Source organism: Leptidea sinapis, chromosome 9 (genome assembly GCF_905404315.1).
Source record: "Leptidea sinapis chromosome 9, ilLepSina1.1, whole genome shotgun sequence".
In the NCBI taxonomy this organism is placed as follows: Eukaryota; Metazoa; Arthropoda; class Insecta; order Lepidoptera; family Pieridae; genus Leptidea; species Leptidea sinapis.
The window spans coordinates 6,651,544-6,667,797 of record NC_066273.1 but is presented as its reverse complement, the minus strand read 5'-3'; the positions used below and the strand labels follow the sequence as shown (position 1 = coordinate 6,667,797).

The following is a 16,254-nucleotide window of genomic DNA, read 5'->3' as shown; positions in this document are numbered from 1 at the left end:
AGTAACTGCAGATATAGATGCATGTGCGAAAAAACGTTGAAAAACAATAAAGGGCATTAAAGGCATTTATTTTCTCAAAATTGATTCCTTTAGAATTCTTTTTGATGTCATTTCTAATAACTACTAGATACTACTGCCGCTTCGGAAACAAATGGCGCAAGAAACTCTCCCAGCATTCTTTTTTTTGCGCTCTTTTCAATAAAAATATACAATATTGTACAGTCATTTCTATCGCTATAAAATAATCACAATCTAGTCCCAGGCTGTCCGATCATTTAGATATTCAGCTGTGGAGTCATAGGATTTACGACAGAGCCATTTTTTTTAACATATAACAATATATCATAAAAATACGTTGTCTTAGTAATGAAAATAGTAAGCGCCTCTAAACTAAATTGATGAGATTTCAGCACCAACGCACAAAAGTACTTTTCGTATCACTTACTCGTACAGCGGAATGGTACATTGATAACATTAATGCAAAATTACATATTTATACTCTCACAGCAATCAACAAACCGTGGAAAATTTACTATGAATAATGATTGCCTGAGCATAATAATATTTACTTGTACAGTTATTTAAGTTGAATCAATATGAACACTGTTCACGTTTTTCCGTATCAAGATACAGTTCCCGAGAACAAGGGAAAGTTTGTCAACTTCTAGCATATGCGATAAGATAACGAAATTATACTAATAGTAATTAAATTAATCAATAAGCATTTCGCATGTTTGAGATAACACTAATTGAAACGTATAAAGAAACCGCTGAATGCAATGATCGACTTTGGCTTAGATAATTTATACGTCTAGATAGAGCCTCTCGCTGTTAGACAACCGATAAAAACAGGCCAGGAGTAATAAGTTTAACAAGTAACAGTACTAATAAGTTTAGTGTGCGTGACAAGCTACGTCTTACACTCGCGATTTGTATGACACTTTGTGTTAGTGTGCGTGAATTGCTCAAAACAGACATTAGTTTCAAAGTCTATTTTTTTTCGACGTTTTCACAACTGTCATAGTCTATCTAGACGTACAAATTATCTAAGGACTTTGGCATATCTTTTTTTTATGAAAATAAGAGACGAGACGAGCAGGACGTTCAGGTGATGGGTATTGATACGCACTACCCACAACAGTGCCGCTCAGGATTCGTTAAAAACCCAAAATTCTGAGCGGCACTACAATTGCGATCGTCACCTTGAGACATAAGATGTTAAGTCTCATTTGCCCAGAAATTCACTAGCTACGGCGCCCTTCACACCGAAACACAGTAATGTTTACACATTACTGCTCCACGGTAGAAATAGGCGCCGTTGTGTTACCCATAATCTAGCTGGCTTCCTGTGCAAAGGAACCTCCCACTGGTAAATCGTTATGCGATATGAAATCATAGTATCTAGTGTCTATATCTAGCCCCAAATTTTGTACTATAGGTGCAAGACAACGATATGATATTTAATACTATATATTAATATTTTGCACCTCCCGTGATTCAGATCCGGCATCCCTCCCTAACTTAAAGGCTAGCCTTCGCCTTCGTCAAAAGGTTTAAGGACGCAGGTATCATAATTCACATTCATATCATAATATTTTGTAATTTAGAAGAAATAATTGAAAAAAAAATGGCAAATGATAATAGTAATGATACTATTATCATTTGCCATTTTTTTTGAAGTTGAAGTCAACTATGAAGTTGTGCAAGAATAACATTTTATAACAGTTTTGTAATTTTAATTAAAAATAGGGTTACGTTGTTTTAGGACGTATAAATATACTTAAAAGAAAACTACATTCTTAAAGTATCACAAATGCTTTATCATAGTAGAACTCAAGCGACGAGGGTTCCGTACTGATGTAGTTACACAATTAATGTATTAAAACAGTACTAATTTAATATTGTGACGTACGTAGCAGGGAGAGATTAAGTAATATATTGGTCTGACTGAGTCTCTTTGACTGACTGACTTTGAGTCTCGTACCAGAGTTTGCCGAGTCGACATCTCCTGAGGATGCCACGTGTTGAGGCGAAACACGTGTCGAATTCTTTGAAGACGAATATTGGCGGATTTAACCCTCAAGAAAACATTTGGATACTTATGGATTTTCGCAAAATAACGCCTACTTCAATAAATTTTCTTAATATATTGGGTAAATAAAGTAGCAGCGCAACACTTTAACACTCGAACAAACTTCTAAGTCAAAGTCAAAAAAACTTTATTTAAATAGACTTAAACTAAGCGCCTGAGGAGATAAGAGGAATAGTGGAAGATAGTACGATGGGAGAATGAACTGAAACAGATAGGAGGACCACTACATTTACACAACGTTTACTCCCTTAATCAATCATATATGGCCACATATACTTTTATAGTATCGTTTTTATACTTATTCACAACGCACGACGGCATTTTTAAAATATTTTATTGCGACGGAAAATGATCTGACAGACGATGTCAAATCTCATAATGGCGGCCGATCGGCTTGCATTAGTGTAAGTGTGTGCGTGGGGCAATGTATTTACTCGTTTACCGGCTTGTTTTGGTGCTTCACTGTTATGTAAGGTGACACGGAGTCCTTCTTTTTTTACTCATCCGTGACGCCAAAGAAGAATAACTTCTTGTGTGCGTACATATTAACAAACACACACTTTTTTAAAGTGTCTGAAAGCGTTCGTTCTTAGGCGTGTATAGCTTATAAGGTCGATTGGCTCCAAAGGAACACGGGTGATATAGGGCAGTATTCCAACAGTTTTTTTTTTTAATTTTTTATTTAATGAACAAAATTATCTTAATATATATATATATATATATTAATAAAGACATACTCGCAAAATCTCTAAAGTTTCTATGCGAGCAGTAAGTTCGCATTAGAATAATTATTTTCATTACTTAAGGCTTACTAACAAATAGTGGTAATATTAAAATATACTTCATAGGTATTCCTGGTTTATTAGATTCTATATAGAATATTTTTAGCTTTACTATGGAATTTTTACTTTCTAGATATATATCTATAAGATCATCAGATAGTGTACTTAATATCCTAGGTAATAATACATAGTTACAAGTTAGTTAGTCAGTTTCAATATGTGATCACTTTCTTCATAACTGTCAAAATACACTGTATAACGCAACAGGTAAATTTTGACGCCATCTGAAATCCGGACGATAGGTTCATTTATTTCATGGTGTTTTCAACATAAATTCTCAAACACAAACATACATGCACACAAACATTTACACTACTTACATACATACAAACATACATACATACACTCATAAACACATACATACACACTTACATACATTACACAAAACATCAGCACACTCGCCGGCGAGTGTGTTCTTCTCATCTTTTCATCTTTCATCTTCATTTTCATTCTCTCTCCGTCCCACAAGCACACAGCCGTAGTCTTTGCGGCCTCCACTGCCCATGTCCTATGTCGCTGTAAAAGCCATGGCTAACAGCATAGAGGAGGTTTTATTCGGTAAGGGGGGTCCGCTTACGCGGACACTTGAGTCCGACATATTACGGCGTAAATGTATTTCCTCCTCTCAAAAAAAAAACAAAAACTTAAATTCTAATATGATCAGCGAAAAGGGCATTGTACATTCAATCAACAAAGTAATCCTATTTTTAAGAAATGTACTATTCCAATTCAATAAAAGTGTTGATGTCACTACTAAATATAGTACACGAATCTAAAACAATGCCTCAGTCGGTTCTCTGTTTATCTGCGCCTGTTTTTCTCCGTAGCCATTAAACAGTTTATGTTCCAACATCCGCATGATATGAAGTTGACGTACATATTAATATGTTTTGCTAACTAGCTCGTAAATGTTGGAATACTTATTAATAAAATAGATATTTTGTTCAATCTTAATTGTTTAAGTAATCATTATTGTATGATTTGTATTGTAGTTCATGCTCGTGAACGACAATATAATAATATAAAGAAAGCACAAGTGTTTAAGTTGATTTAGTTTAATTTGTTTCCGTTATTTTATAGCCAAACTTCTATTGAACACACACTCATACATTTTTTCCTAACGCTAGATACCAGACACCTACGGTAAGCAATCTTTCATATTCCAAAGCTCAACTACGACTAGTTAGATCCACAGTGCCTACCTTACAAGAAAACTAAAGCACGCCCCTGCTAGAGATTGTCAAACAATTTTTTACCACGCTTTTTACTAGCTTCACCTGTATGTATGTTTGTTTGTAACGGACTCATTGGGGCTCGATTTTGACCCACTTTAAACGGCCAGAGTTCGTTCAAACTTCGTAGATTTTAATTTGATAAAATAACACTATTTTACAATTTGCAAAATAAGATTTTTGTTAGTTTATAAAAATTTATCGTCGATAAGGCAGGAATAGATGTTAATTTGGAAGTGATGAAGTGATTGTTACAAAAAAATACATGAGATTAAGAGCGTAAAGCAAAAATTACATTACATAAAGGCCGGCAACGCTCCTGTGATTCCTCTGGTGTTGCAAGAGGATGTGGGCGGCGGTGATCACTTTTTCATAAAACAAATAAATAAGATAAGATAAGATTAAGATGACATTGCACATTACCATCCTATGGAGTCTTGTAAGAGTTTGAATGTTGGTTAATCATTTAGTTAAAATTAAATTTAATTATACCTATAAAGGTAATTTTCTCGAATGGTTTTTTTTTATGAATATATAATTTTAAATTGCGTCCAGTAAGTTCGACTATATTATTATGCCTATAATATGTTTATTCTCTGTATTGCATAAGCTACTCGTATTGGTGAGTCATCAAAAATCGTTTACTAGTGGGAGGCTCCTTTGCACCGGATGCCGGCTAGATTATAGGTACCACAACGGCGCCTATTTCTGCCATGAAGCAGAGCAATTCAACAGTACTGAACTTTTTAATAACAGTAAAGGCTGCTTTAAAAGGACTGTTAATAAAAATCTAAACGAAGGTTAAATTTAGACTAATTCACAAACACACACACACACACGCGCGCACACGCATACGCACAGGCACACACACACGCATAATATCATGTTTTATTATAAATATTGTGAATCCGTTATTAGATGTAAGTCCTATAAAATAGTATTATTATAACCTAATTTAAGTTCTGTGGATTTTGTGATGTTTAAAATATATAAATGAATCTGTCTAAGGCCATTCGGTCGTCTGATCAAAATGTTTGAGACATTTGCAACGATACAACTCATTAAACAAATTTTGTTAGATATCGCATCCGCCCACGCAATCACACTAACGAAATTCCTTCGGCCTCTAAGGCCCCCGCCCGGCTTCGCTGTAAAAGCCTTCAGGGCTATCAGGATTTTAGTCGGTAGGGGGTGTTTACACCCGAACCCGACATATGGGCCCCGCTACGGGGTCTTCAATACGTAAATGTATTCCTCCTCTCGAAAAAAAAATCTAACGAAATTCCAACAAAATCTACGCAGATATTCAAAACAAATATGTACAAGGATTCGATACAGTGATTGGCTTTTCGCGTTGGAGACAATTTGATTCTCTGCAGAGTTACTGATAGAAGCTTATGATTTTATTTGAGTCTGTCTCAATCAATGGATTGAATACACGTGATTGATTCGAATGAAATATTTAAATAACCTTCAAGTGTAAGAAATTGAGTTAAATAAAATTAACGTTCGAAGTATCTTATTATTGAAAATGATTTATGTTTTACATTTTTCAAGAGGGCCGGCAACGCTTCTGTCATTCCTCTGGAATGAGAGAATGTGGGCAGCGGTGATCACTCGTATGTCCCCTCTTCCGTAAAAAATGGCCGTGGATTATTAGTTGCGCAATGCATTATTAAGGTTATAAATGGCAATAAAAATTAAATAAAAACTTTTTTAAATTTATGGATTATTAATTTATTATCATTCTATTTACTAACAATCATTATATTTATGAATGAGCTTCCTTGTGCGGTGTTTCCGGGACGATATGACATGGGTACCTTCAAAAAAAGCGCGTACACCTTCCTTAAAGGCCGGCAACGCTCTTGTGATTCCTCTGGTGTTGCAAGAGAATGTGGGCGGCGGTGATCACTTAACACCAGGTGACCGGTACGCTTGTTTATCCTCCTATTCCATAAAAAAAAAAACAGGCAATTCCATAATCTTGTATAAGTATTTTGCCAATTCTATGTACCTAATGGATATTGATTGTAAATAATTTATGAAAACTGCCAACCATCGTCTGATGTATCTCTTTCTTTAATACCTGTATTTCTTGTTTGTTTTTCGCCAAAAATGGAAATGTTATATCATCCATTATCCTTCATTAAATTCAATGATTTAAACACCATTCTAATGCTTATGATTGCTGACAAATGACGAAAAATAGACTAGTTTCAACGTCGAAAAAAAGACAGATGCTTTGAAAGTTTAGATTTTTCAAATGAATGATGAACAATATAATAAAACAATCTGTTTACAATATAATTAACTTATTTGTTGTATTTATTTGCAATTATTACTATTTTACCATCTATGTTTTTTTATAGATTGTTTCAGTGTGATCGACTATAGCCAGCGAAATACTCACTCCTAGCACAGAGAAAAAAAATACTTACTTCTAGCAGGGGCATGCATATCATATTATAGGCAATTAGGCAGTGCCTACTTCCTTATGTTCCTAAATAAATATAGCACTAGTGTTAAGAGTTAATTTATTACCTACGGTAGGTACTCTTAAAATTGCATATACGAAGCAAGCAGCGCTTCATATAACTTATGTCGTACTGTCGGACTAAAGTGTAACTACGCCTAGTTAGATCTACAGTGCCTACCTTGTTATAAAACCCACACCTGACTTCTAGTATATTTATAATGAAGCATAATTTGACTATCTCCGAGTACTATGACAGCTATTCAGATTATCGCATTTAAAAATCTATTTCACAATAATAGTACAAACATGTCTCGTGATTACGGTGAAAGTATTTAGAAAGATCCACTTCGTGGAATTAAAACTTTGTTTTATTCGAATTTTGAATGTTTGCGGCTGAAACCAGTTAGAACTGCAATCGATATATGTATATAAATACATTTAGTAACAAGCCATTCATACAAAAACCTTTTATGTTGAGTTTATGTTATCGCATGACCTCACTGACCCGAGGTGATAGGCTCGTCTCATATAAATCAATAGTCACATAGTTATAACATATATTTTTCCAACATGGTAAACTGTATAATTTCATTTAGTATATATTATTAAAGACTATACATGTATAGTATGATTTTTTTAACCTCGACGCTAAAGGAGAGTGTTGTAAGTTTAACGTGTCTGTGTGTATGTCAGTGGCATCGTAGTTTCTAAACGAATAAATTGAATCTGATGCCAATCCCACCTATAGCTATAATAGTCACAGTTCATTTGTATAATTGATAGAGATGGTATTGGAGTACCTACTACCAAATTTAATAATATATTTGTAAAAAAAAAATATTGAAGTAGGCGTTACTTTGCGGAAATCCATAATTATACAAATGATTTAAGTTTTTTTTAGTGTTAATTCCGCCAATATTTGATTTGAAACAATTTGACACGTGTTTCTCCTCTACACGAGGCATCCTCAGGACGTGTTGTCTCGCCAAAATCTGGCACGAGACTAAATCAAATGAACCGGAAGCCGCTGTTTTGTACCCTCGTCCCATGAAATGACGCGCAGTGCTTGGTCGACTGTTGTGACGTATTACCCCGGAAGAGATACGTAACCAAAGGTGATGGGACTAAATTTGTTTGTTCATATTTTTGTGTATTTCTCACATAAATATTTTTAAATAAATGAAACCTCAAAATATTTGTGCATCCCAGTCTCCAAGCGGAAAAATGTATAAAATTACAGGACTTGGGTGTAACTGAGTTTATTATTATTTTGTCATAACTTGCAATATCAACTGCTCCGGTGTACATTACGCGGTTAATTCTTATATAAACAAAACCACAACATGTAAACAATATGCTTAATCGAACATGTATAGGCTGCATGTATTTATATCGGCATACATGAAAGTTGAGCATGCTTTTCAAATTGTCCTATTCTTTGGTTTTCGGATCACTTGAAGAGAGTATACCAAGTAGTACCAATACAAATCTAGAATTTCAGTGGTGAAGAGTTCTGTCGTCAACCTTTTGAGTAAGACTATGTATAAGGCCAGTGTGAATGAAAGTGTTGGAAGGGGGTAGACCTAGGCGGACGTTTCAAGATCAAATCAGGGACGTCTTGAAAAAAGGCCAGCTCAAGAGTACCTTAAACCGGAGAGCATGTATGAAAGGAAAAATGAAAGTGAACGAAGCGTAACTAGTATGTAAGGATCGTAGGAAGTGGAAAGAAGTGGTCTCTGCCTACCCCTACGGGAAAGAGGCGTGATTTTATGTATGTATGTATGTATGAATAAAACTTTAACTCCAATACAATTATATAATTTAGTTTCTATAAAGTGAAAATTAATTAATTAAACGAACAAAACTTATTTTACTTAAATACGGTAGAACTAAAATATTACATTAAATGAATAATTTTTGGTGAACAGCAAATTATATTGCTGTCTAGCAACATATCACAATTTCCGAAGTTTATACCGAAAAGCAGAAAGTATATCATTAAAAATGTCTTTTGTAAATGTTTGTTTCGTAAAAGAGTTAGTTAGTTAGTTGCAACAATATTCTGGAATGTAGTCGGAAAAATTAGCGGGCGTCTACTTGTAATGATCATAAGTTGTATTTGAAAAAAGCTTTTTTCGCAATTGAAACCACTTCATTTGGATCTGTAGTTAAACGGGTAATTAATTATACTTCCAAGCGTTAGTAGTTTTTTATGAAACTCCGACCTCACTGTACTTTTATTACTGAACGATGCTTTGTTGGTCAGTGAATAAATAGTTTTCATCTCCTTTTCAAAAATCTACACACATTTCTGTCGAACTCTTAGCACAGTTAATAGTAGCCCTGATGCTAAATAACTAAACTAACCTGGATGCGACAATATTAGAATATTAGTTTTTGGTGTTCATGGACGTATAAAAAAATAATTTAAAAATGCAGTTCATAAATTATAGTTTAAAAAAAAATAAAAAGCAGGCTTTATATAAAATTCAACAAAAAAAATAGAAAATAAATTTAAATTGCAAATAGTGTAGACAAAAAATATATTTTATTGTAAAAAAGCGTGTGGTGTAGAAGAATTATTATTTTAATAATATCTTAAAAAGCACCCCACGCTTTTTCTACAATAAAATATATTTCTTTTTACACTTATTTCAATTTAAATTTATTTTCTATTTTTTAGTTGAATTTATAATAATCTTATCAAATTGTTGCGTATTGTCATCGGTCCTCGATAAATCTACAAAGTTTGAATGAAATCTGGCAGTATAAAGTGGGTCAAAATCGCGTCTACATACAAACATACAAGTGAAGCTAATATAGAGCGTATAAAAAGAGATTTTTGTTTCTCTTGCAAACATGTGTCACACAGAATCATTATGTGTGAAATACACAATATATAGGTCGATGCATTTGGATACCAACGAGGATGTAAATACTATGTTGGATACTCTCGGAGTATTTGGATACTTGGGTGTATCCCGCGAGGTGCGAAGTACCCCTCCTTTTTAATAAAAATTGACGAGACTAGCAAGGCTTTCACCTGACAGTAAGTGATACGCCCCGCCCATTATAACGAAGTGCCACTCACGATTCTTGATTGAATCTAAAACTCTGAGCGGCACCGCAATTGCGCTCGTCACTAAGAGATGTAGTCTCATTATTTTTTGTATGACAATAAAGGACGAGACGAGCAGGACGTTTAGCTACTGGTAATTGATACGCCATTACCATTACAATGCAGTGCCGCTCAGGAATCTTGAAAACCCAAACATTCTGAGCTGAAAAACCAAACAACAACTGCGCTCGTCACCTTGAGACATAAGATGTAAACTTGTTATGTTGTGATCTTAACTAATATAAATTTCACTAGCTACGGCGCCCTTCAAACCGAAACACAGTAATGCAAACACATTACTTCACATGCTTCACGGCAGAAAAAGGTGCCATAATCTAGCTAGCATCTTGTGCAATGAAGCCTCCTCTATATGCATTTACGTGCCTATATACAAAATAGCCAAGCTTAGCCTAATATGTTAAATTGGATCTAGCCGCTAGGTATGTTGTGTGAAAGTGTGTCAATTGTTATTATTATAAAAATACTTCTCACGAGCGAAGTGTGTACCTACCAGATGAATCGGAGACAAAATTTGTTTAGATATGCTTGGATTTATGATTTTATTCACTCTTCTTAAATATTATATAGTAGCTATCTTATTTGGAGCTAAATCAGTACTGTATGTTTTCCCTTCAAATCAGATTTTGATATAGTAAGTGACAAAGATATTTCTACAAAAATTTACTGTTTTTTTTTGTCTGATTGAAACTATTACAAAACATACAACGTAAATACCAAACTGGAGTGGAGGAGTCATCAAACATTAAAAACAAAACTTAAACAAAATATATGACAGTTACCGGTATACAGAAACCCCGAAATCCGGACAAAAGGAGGCAGGAGCTTAAATATATTCCCACTGTATTTACTGAACCCTTTATTTAACCTTTCTAACTCGTACAGCGTTTGTAAACTTTTGTTAACAGTTTCTGGCAAGTACTTTACTATTGATCATTTGACTACCATATAGATTGAAATTGTTTAGTAATTTATATCAATACAATCCGACCAATATACCAGAAAAAAAGACATACCGATTTATTTTCAAATATTCCGAATATATTACCAAGAAAACTGCACGAAACCTTGCTTTTTGTGTCGGGTTTTTACAGTAGGTACTTATTCCTTCAGTTTAAGGTTTTCAGATGTTTAAAAATATATTCCTAAGGAAAAGAACTATCAGTAAGTCACTAATTTGCATAGGACGCCAGTTAAATAGTGAAGACCAGACCGCATCTCTCTGTCGACAAGCCGTAGGTAGTGTGAATTATGTGTTTTTAAATCCCTGATCAATAGTTAAATAGCTCTCGCATCATAAAATAAATAGTATTCACAACACGTTCTAAGCTGTGAATCATCTTGACACATTCTTGAAAAGATTAATGTGTATATTATACAATGCATTGTTGACTGTTGAAATAGTATTTTTGTATGATAAATAATATATTATTGAAAATAAGTTTTAAAAATAAATTGAAAAGGCATAAAAGGCATTCATTTTCTCTAAATTGATTCCTTTAGAATTCTTTTTGATGTCATTTCTAATATACTAGACACTAATACTAAATTAATGAATTTTTTATATTAAAAGTCCAAAGTTTTCACGTCTACTGGCAGTCTCTACAACTGCTACTTTTTTATAAACTAGGCATACGAGTCGTAGTTGATGTTATTTCAAAAGATTTTAAACGAAACCCGGTCTCAATTCGTCCATTATTTAGTGAATTATGGTGGACACCTGTTAAAAAAACCCATATATATAATACGCAATTTTTTTTTCCAAACTGTCATTTTAATAGCAAAATAAAATTGATTTTTACGAAATATGGTATAGATTGTAGAAATACGCCTACTCATATTATCGTATAAGTGCAAATTAGTTGTGACAGAGGCAGTTCAAGAGCAAAAAAATTGTTTGACCTTGAAGTGTTGAGAGTAAAACGCGACCTCAACCAATGGCGGCATGGTGTGCGATACATTCAGTCACGGATTCCGTATGGAAACAGCTCCTTGAATACGGGCCTTAAATTGTTGGGCTACAGGACTTATATAAAAATAATGAACACTACACAAATCATCTTGCCCCATACTAGGCATATCCTGTACTATGGGTGCAAGACATCGATGTATTTATTTATTTAGCATTTTAGTAAATAGTATTTGAAGGACTTCCCTTTTAAGTTCCCAGAACCTTTGTGTGTGTTAGTTGTATTTAATACAATATATTTACTTAAACATATATAAATACAAATAAACATCCACGACTCGGAAACAAACATTCATATTCATCATATATAAATGATTGCACCTACCGGGATTCTAAACCGGGACCTCCAGCTCAGTAGGCAGGGTCACTAACCACTGGGCTATAGGGGTCGTACATATACCAAGGGGAATAGTACAATGAATTAATATGAAATTTCTTTATTCATTTAGTTACAATTTGTACGCTCATTAAAGTCAAGTTTGATGCCATCCGTTCAATAGACTACCAGGAAGCCTTGTTCTGAGAAGAACCGGCAAGCAACACGGCAAGATTTATCCTCCCTTTACAGTTCTCATAGTATCCATTCATTTTTATCGTATATATATTCTAATAAAATTTGAAAACAAACTTTTATGAACCCGCAGCCTCTCGCGTTTCGTGCGAGCGCTCTTCCAACTGAGCTAACCGTTCGAGTGACGTATCGTAATAAAATCTTTTATACTTTGTTCAACTATCAGATTGTGGGTTCTTCTACGAGGTCTACTTTACAGTTTATAACCTGCACAACCCCAATATTTGACTATTAAGGAAGTTGACTTGAGATGCCGCTCTTGTAAATCTAAACAATTTGTTATGTTTTTAAAGTGATAACCCTCACTTCTACATATTCCTTCACGTCTATATATTCCTCAACTTTAGCTTAAATTTATATACCCTATGTTCAGTAATATGATGTGGAGTTTATTATATATTTGTGTATTTCCCTATGAATGAGTGATCAGTTTTATAAAGTCTGAAAGTTTGAACAGATTTATATAATGTGAAAATCACTATTATTCAAAAATGTATCTAGATTTTTGTAAACGTACATAATAGCGATGCCGTTCAGAAGTTTGGGTTATCAGCACTCAGGTGCCGTGAGCGACAACGCAATTGGCAAACATTTCATATCCATCATTAGTTCTAGCTCGTATCGAATTTGGACGTGTTATAAATGTATACACTTCTATAATAAAGTCCCAGCCACTGTTCAGGCATTATTCATAAATAAATTTAAATGTTTTATAAAAAAAATGTCTCTGTCGTAAATCCTATTACTGCACTGCTGAATATCTAAATGATCGGACAGCCTGGGACTAGATTGTGATTATTTTATAGCGATAGAAATGACTGTACAATATTGTAAAATTTTATTGAAAATAGCGCAAAAAAAGAATGCTGGGAGAGTTTCTTGCGCCGCTTCTTCTCTCTCAGAGCGCCATTTGTTTCCGAAACGGTAGTAGTATCTAGTAGTTATTAGAAATGACATCAAAAAGAATTCTAAAGGAATCAATTTTGAGAATATAAATGCCTTTTATGCCTTTATGATTATTAAATCGCCATTACCATACACATCACACAATGAATGTGACCACGAAGTGCAAAACACAGTTTGATTCTAATTTGTAAATCTATTGTAGGTATTGTATACATATTACATCTAATATATAAAATTCTCGTGTCGCGGTGTTTGTAGTTAAACTCCTCCGAAACGGCTTGACCGATTCTCATGAAATTTTGTGTGCATATTGGGTAGGTCTGAGAATCGGACAACATCTATTTTTCATCCCCCTAAATGTTAAGGGTGGTCCACACATTTTTTTAAAAAAATTTTTGATAATGAGTCAGCATTAAAAAATACATGTACAACTTCAAATTTTCACCCATCCACGATCAACAGTTACTTTTGTATCGCGATTTTAATATCGGCAATACAACGTTTGCTGGGTCAGCTAGTATTATATAGATTACCTATCTACATCATAATATCAGCAAAGGGCCGTTATCGCCGCTGTGATTTGACCATTAGTGTGATAATGGAATATAAATAATTGAAAGATACAGTAAACACAGCTATGATACATAGGTACAATCTTTATACATATAAATAAAATTGAAGTGTCTGTTTGTAATATTGATATAACCGTTTCTTATTACATGTATATGAATATATATACGGTACATACACCAAAATATTTTTTTTAAATTTTTGTCTATCTGTCTGTTTGTTCCGACTAATCTCTGAAATGGCTGGACCGATTTTTTTATTGGCAGGTAGCTGATGTAATAAGGAGTAAGTTAGGCTACGTTTATTTTAGAAAAAATCTTTTACTTTAGAAAAATGTATGTAATGTTGCAATGTCCAAGAAACGGTCTAACTCTAAAAACAATTTATGTGGCAAAACAACGTTTGCTGGGTCAGCTAGTACCTATATTACATAAATCCAGTGTCCTGTTGTTTGTTTCCAGTGAACTCCTAAACTAATGAACAGATTTTAATGGGGATAACATCATGGAGTGCAGGTTAGTCAAACCTGAGAGATAGGATAGTTTTTATTTCGATTTGGGACCCATAATTATTTTAATTTCCAATATTTGTTTTGTATGGACATATTTTCTATGAGAGGATTTATTGACGCACGTTTTGACAGTTCTGCTGTGAAACAATTTCATTATAACAACGGGGAGCATATTTTACGAAATAATTATTGATGTTATGAAATATTATTAACAAATTCATAAAAACGAAATTTTTTTATTCTGTCCAGAACAACGTCAGTCGGGTCAGCTAGTTATAATAAATAAATAAATAGATATGCTGAATCATAGGGGGCGTTAACAAAAGAAATACATAAATGTGATTATTTAATAACAAAATAAATTAAAAACAAGTAGTATTTCAAAGGGCTAGCGGAAAAAATTGGAATTAGGTACTTTATAGAAAACTGATACATTAAACCACTGAAAGGGAAAAGAATATCTTTAAGTGCTTGTTAACGAATATCGATTTAATAGCTATATACCTACTGTATTCACTTCTGATAAGGATATAGAGCTAAAAATATTAAGACCACAAGTACAAACAAAAGTACTTACAACAAAACATAAAATCCTAGTTATGAATAAATTATATCTCCTAGATAACTTACACAAAGCCACTAAAAATATCAAAGCCAGGCAATCTAATTACTTATAATGGAACATATATATATAACTAAACTTATTGTAAACTACTTCAATAAGTTGATACTTGAAAAATCCATTCGGCGCGTCTTATCTATGGTTAAGCAAAAAAAACAAGTTGGACTACCAATTAAAACAACCATCTGACCTGATGAAATAATTGGGTACAACCTAGTTGTTGACAGAGAAACTTCATTCATATCATAATACATATTATGGTACTTGTGTGTGTGTATATTGAACACGTCTAATAGAATCACAGAACAATGTATGTATGTACCTACCTACTTACAGTCGCGACGGACTAAATAATACTTTTACAAACACGCACACATACTCAATCTAATCGCACACAGTTTTACTATAAACATATTGTTAAATACAATTGTATTATTTATGACTTGGTTGTATTAATATGCGTTTTGGCTAATCAACAGGTGGCTCAGGGAATTTGCGTTTCAAATTAGAACTAGGTAATGTTTATTACTTACGGGTTATAACGTGTCGAGGTATCCACAGATGTTGTTATTAACAAAACAAATATGCGTTAACAAAAACACAAGAGGCGTTGCACACTGGGGCCGTTAACCCGACTGTCGGGCTGCGTTTCGAAAACTAAGAAGCGAACCGTTTAGTGAATATTCAAAAATAGAACGAATGTAAAACACGCCGATATCGCATACGGGATCGGTAGCACTGCACACGCGGCTCGCCTGATAGCCGTCAGCCGGGATAGCAACAGGGCGGGATACGGGAGATAAATAACTTTGAAAGTTTCCAGTGCACAAAGTTGTGATCGCGATATATGGTAGCGCGGCGTAGAACGCGAGAATCCCACGGCGCTCGGAAATCGACTGGCGCCGGCGAGTTCTCGGGCCTCCGCCGTACCTCGGTCCTCGCGAGTCGCGACTCTCCCGTCACTCACCAGACGACGACGACACCCACACAGCTGCACGTGCGCACACACGCGCATCCGTCACGCACACACGCGTACGCCCACCAACCGATAAACAACTCGAAAACAACGATGCAATTGCATTCATAAACATCGCTTCATCAGTCATCTTACCGAGACCATAAGTACCCTGACCATGAGTTCGCTCACGTAAACACTACCGGTCCGTCACATGTTTGTATACAAGTTATATGGACTATACTAGCGGTTGCACGCGACTTCGCCTACGTAGACGTGGTTTAGGTAGTCAATCGGTTAATCGTTCATAATTTTTGATATTTATTATTTTAATTTTTGCCAAGACCCCATATTCATTACCAGTCCAAA

General features: G+C 34.4%; 1 protein-coding gene across 11 annotated transcripts in view; it reads right to left on the bottom strand.

Moving 5' to 3' along the window:
• Positions 1–16,254, bottom strand: part of LOC126965935 (dual 3',5'-cyclic-AMP and -GMP phosphodiesterase 11-like) — a 282,867-nt gene that overhangs the window by 167,054 nt on the left and 99,559 nt on the right. For 6 of the 11 annotated variants that reach the window (XM_050809734.1, XM_050809737.1, XM_050809736.1 and 3 more), the window contains exon 1: positions 15,464–15,844. The exons of the other annotated variants lie outside the window; for them this stretch is intronic. The gene's annotated coding sequence lies outside the window, so the exon portion shown is untranslated. Of the gene's footprint in view, positions 1–15,463; positions 15,845–16,254 lie in introns of those variants that run through there. 11 annotated transcript variants of the gene reach the window in all.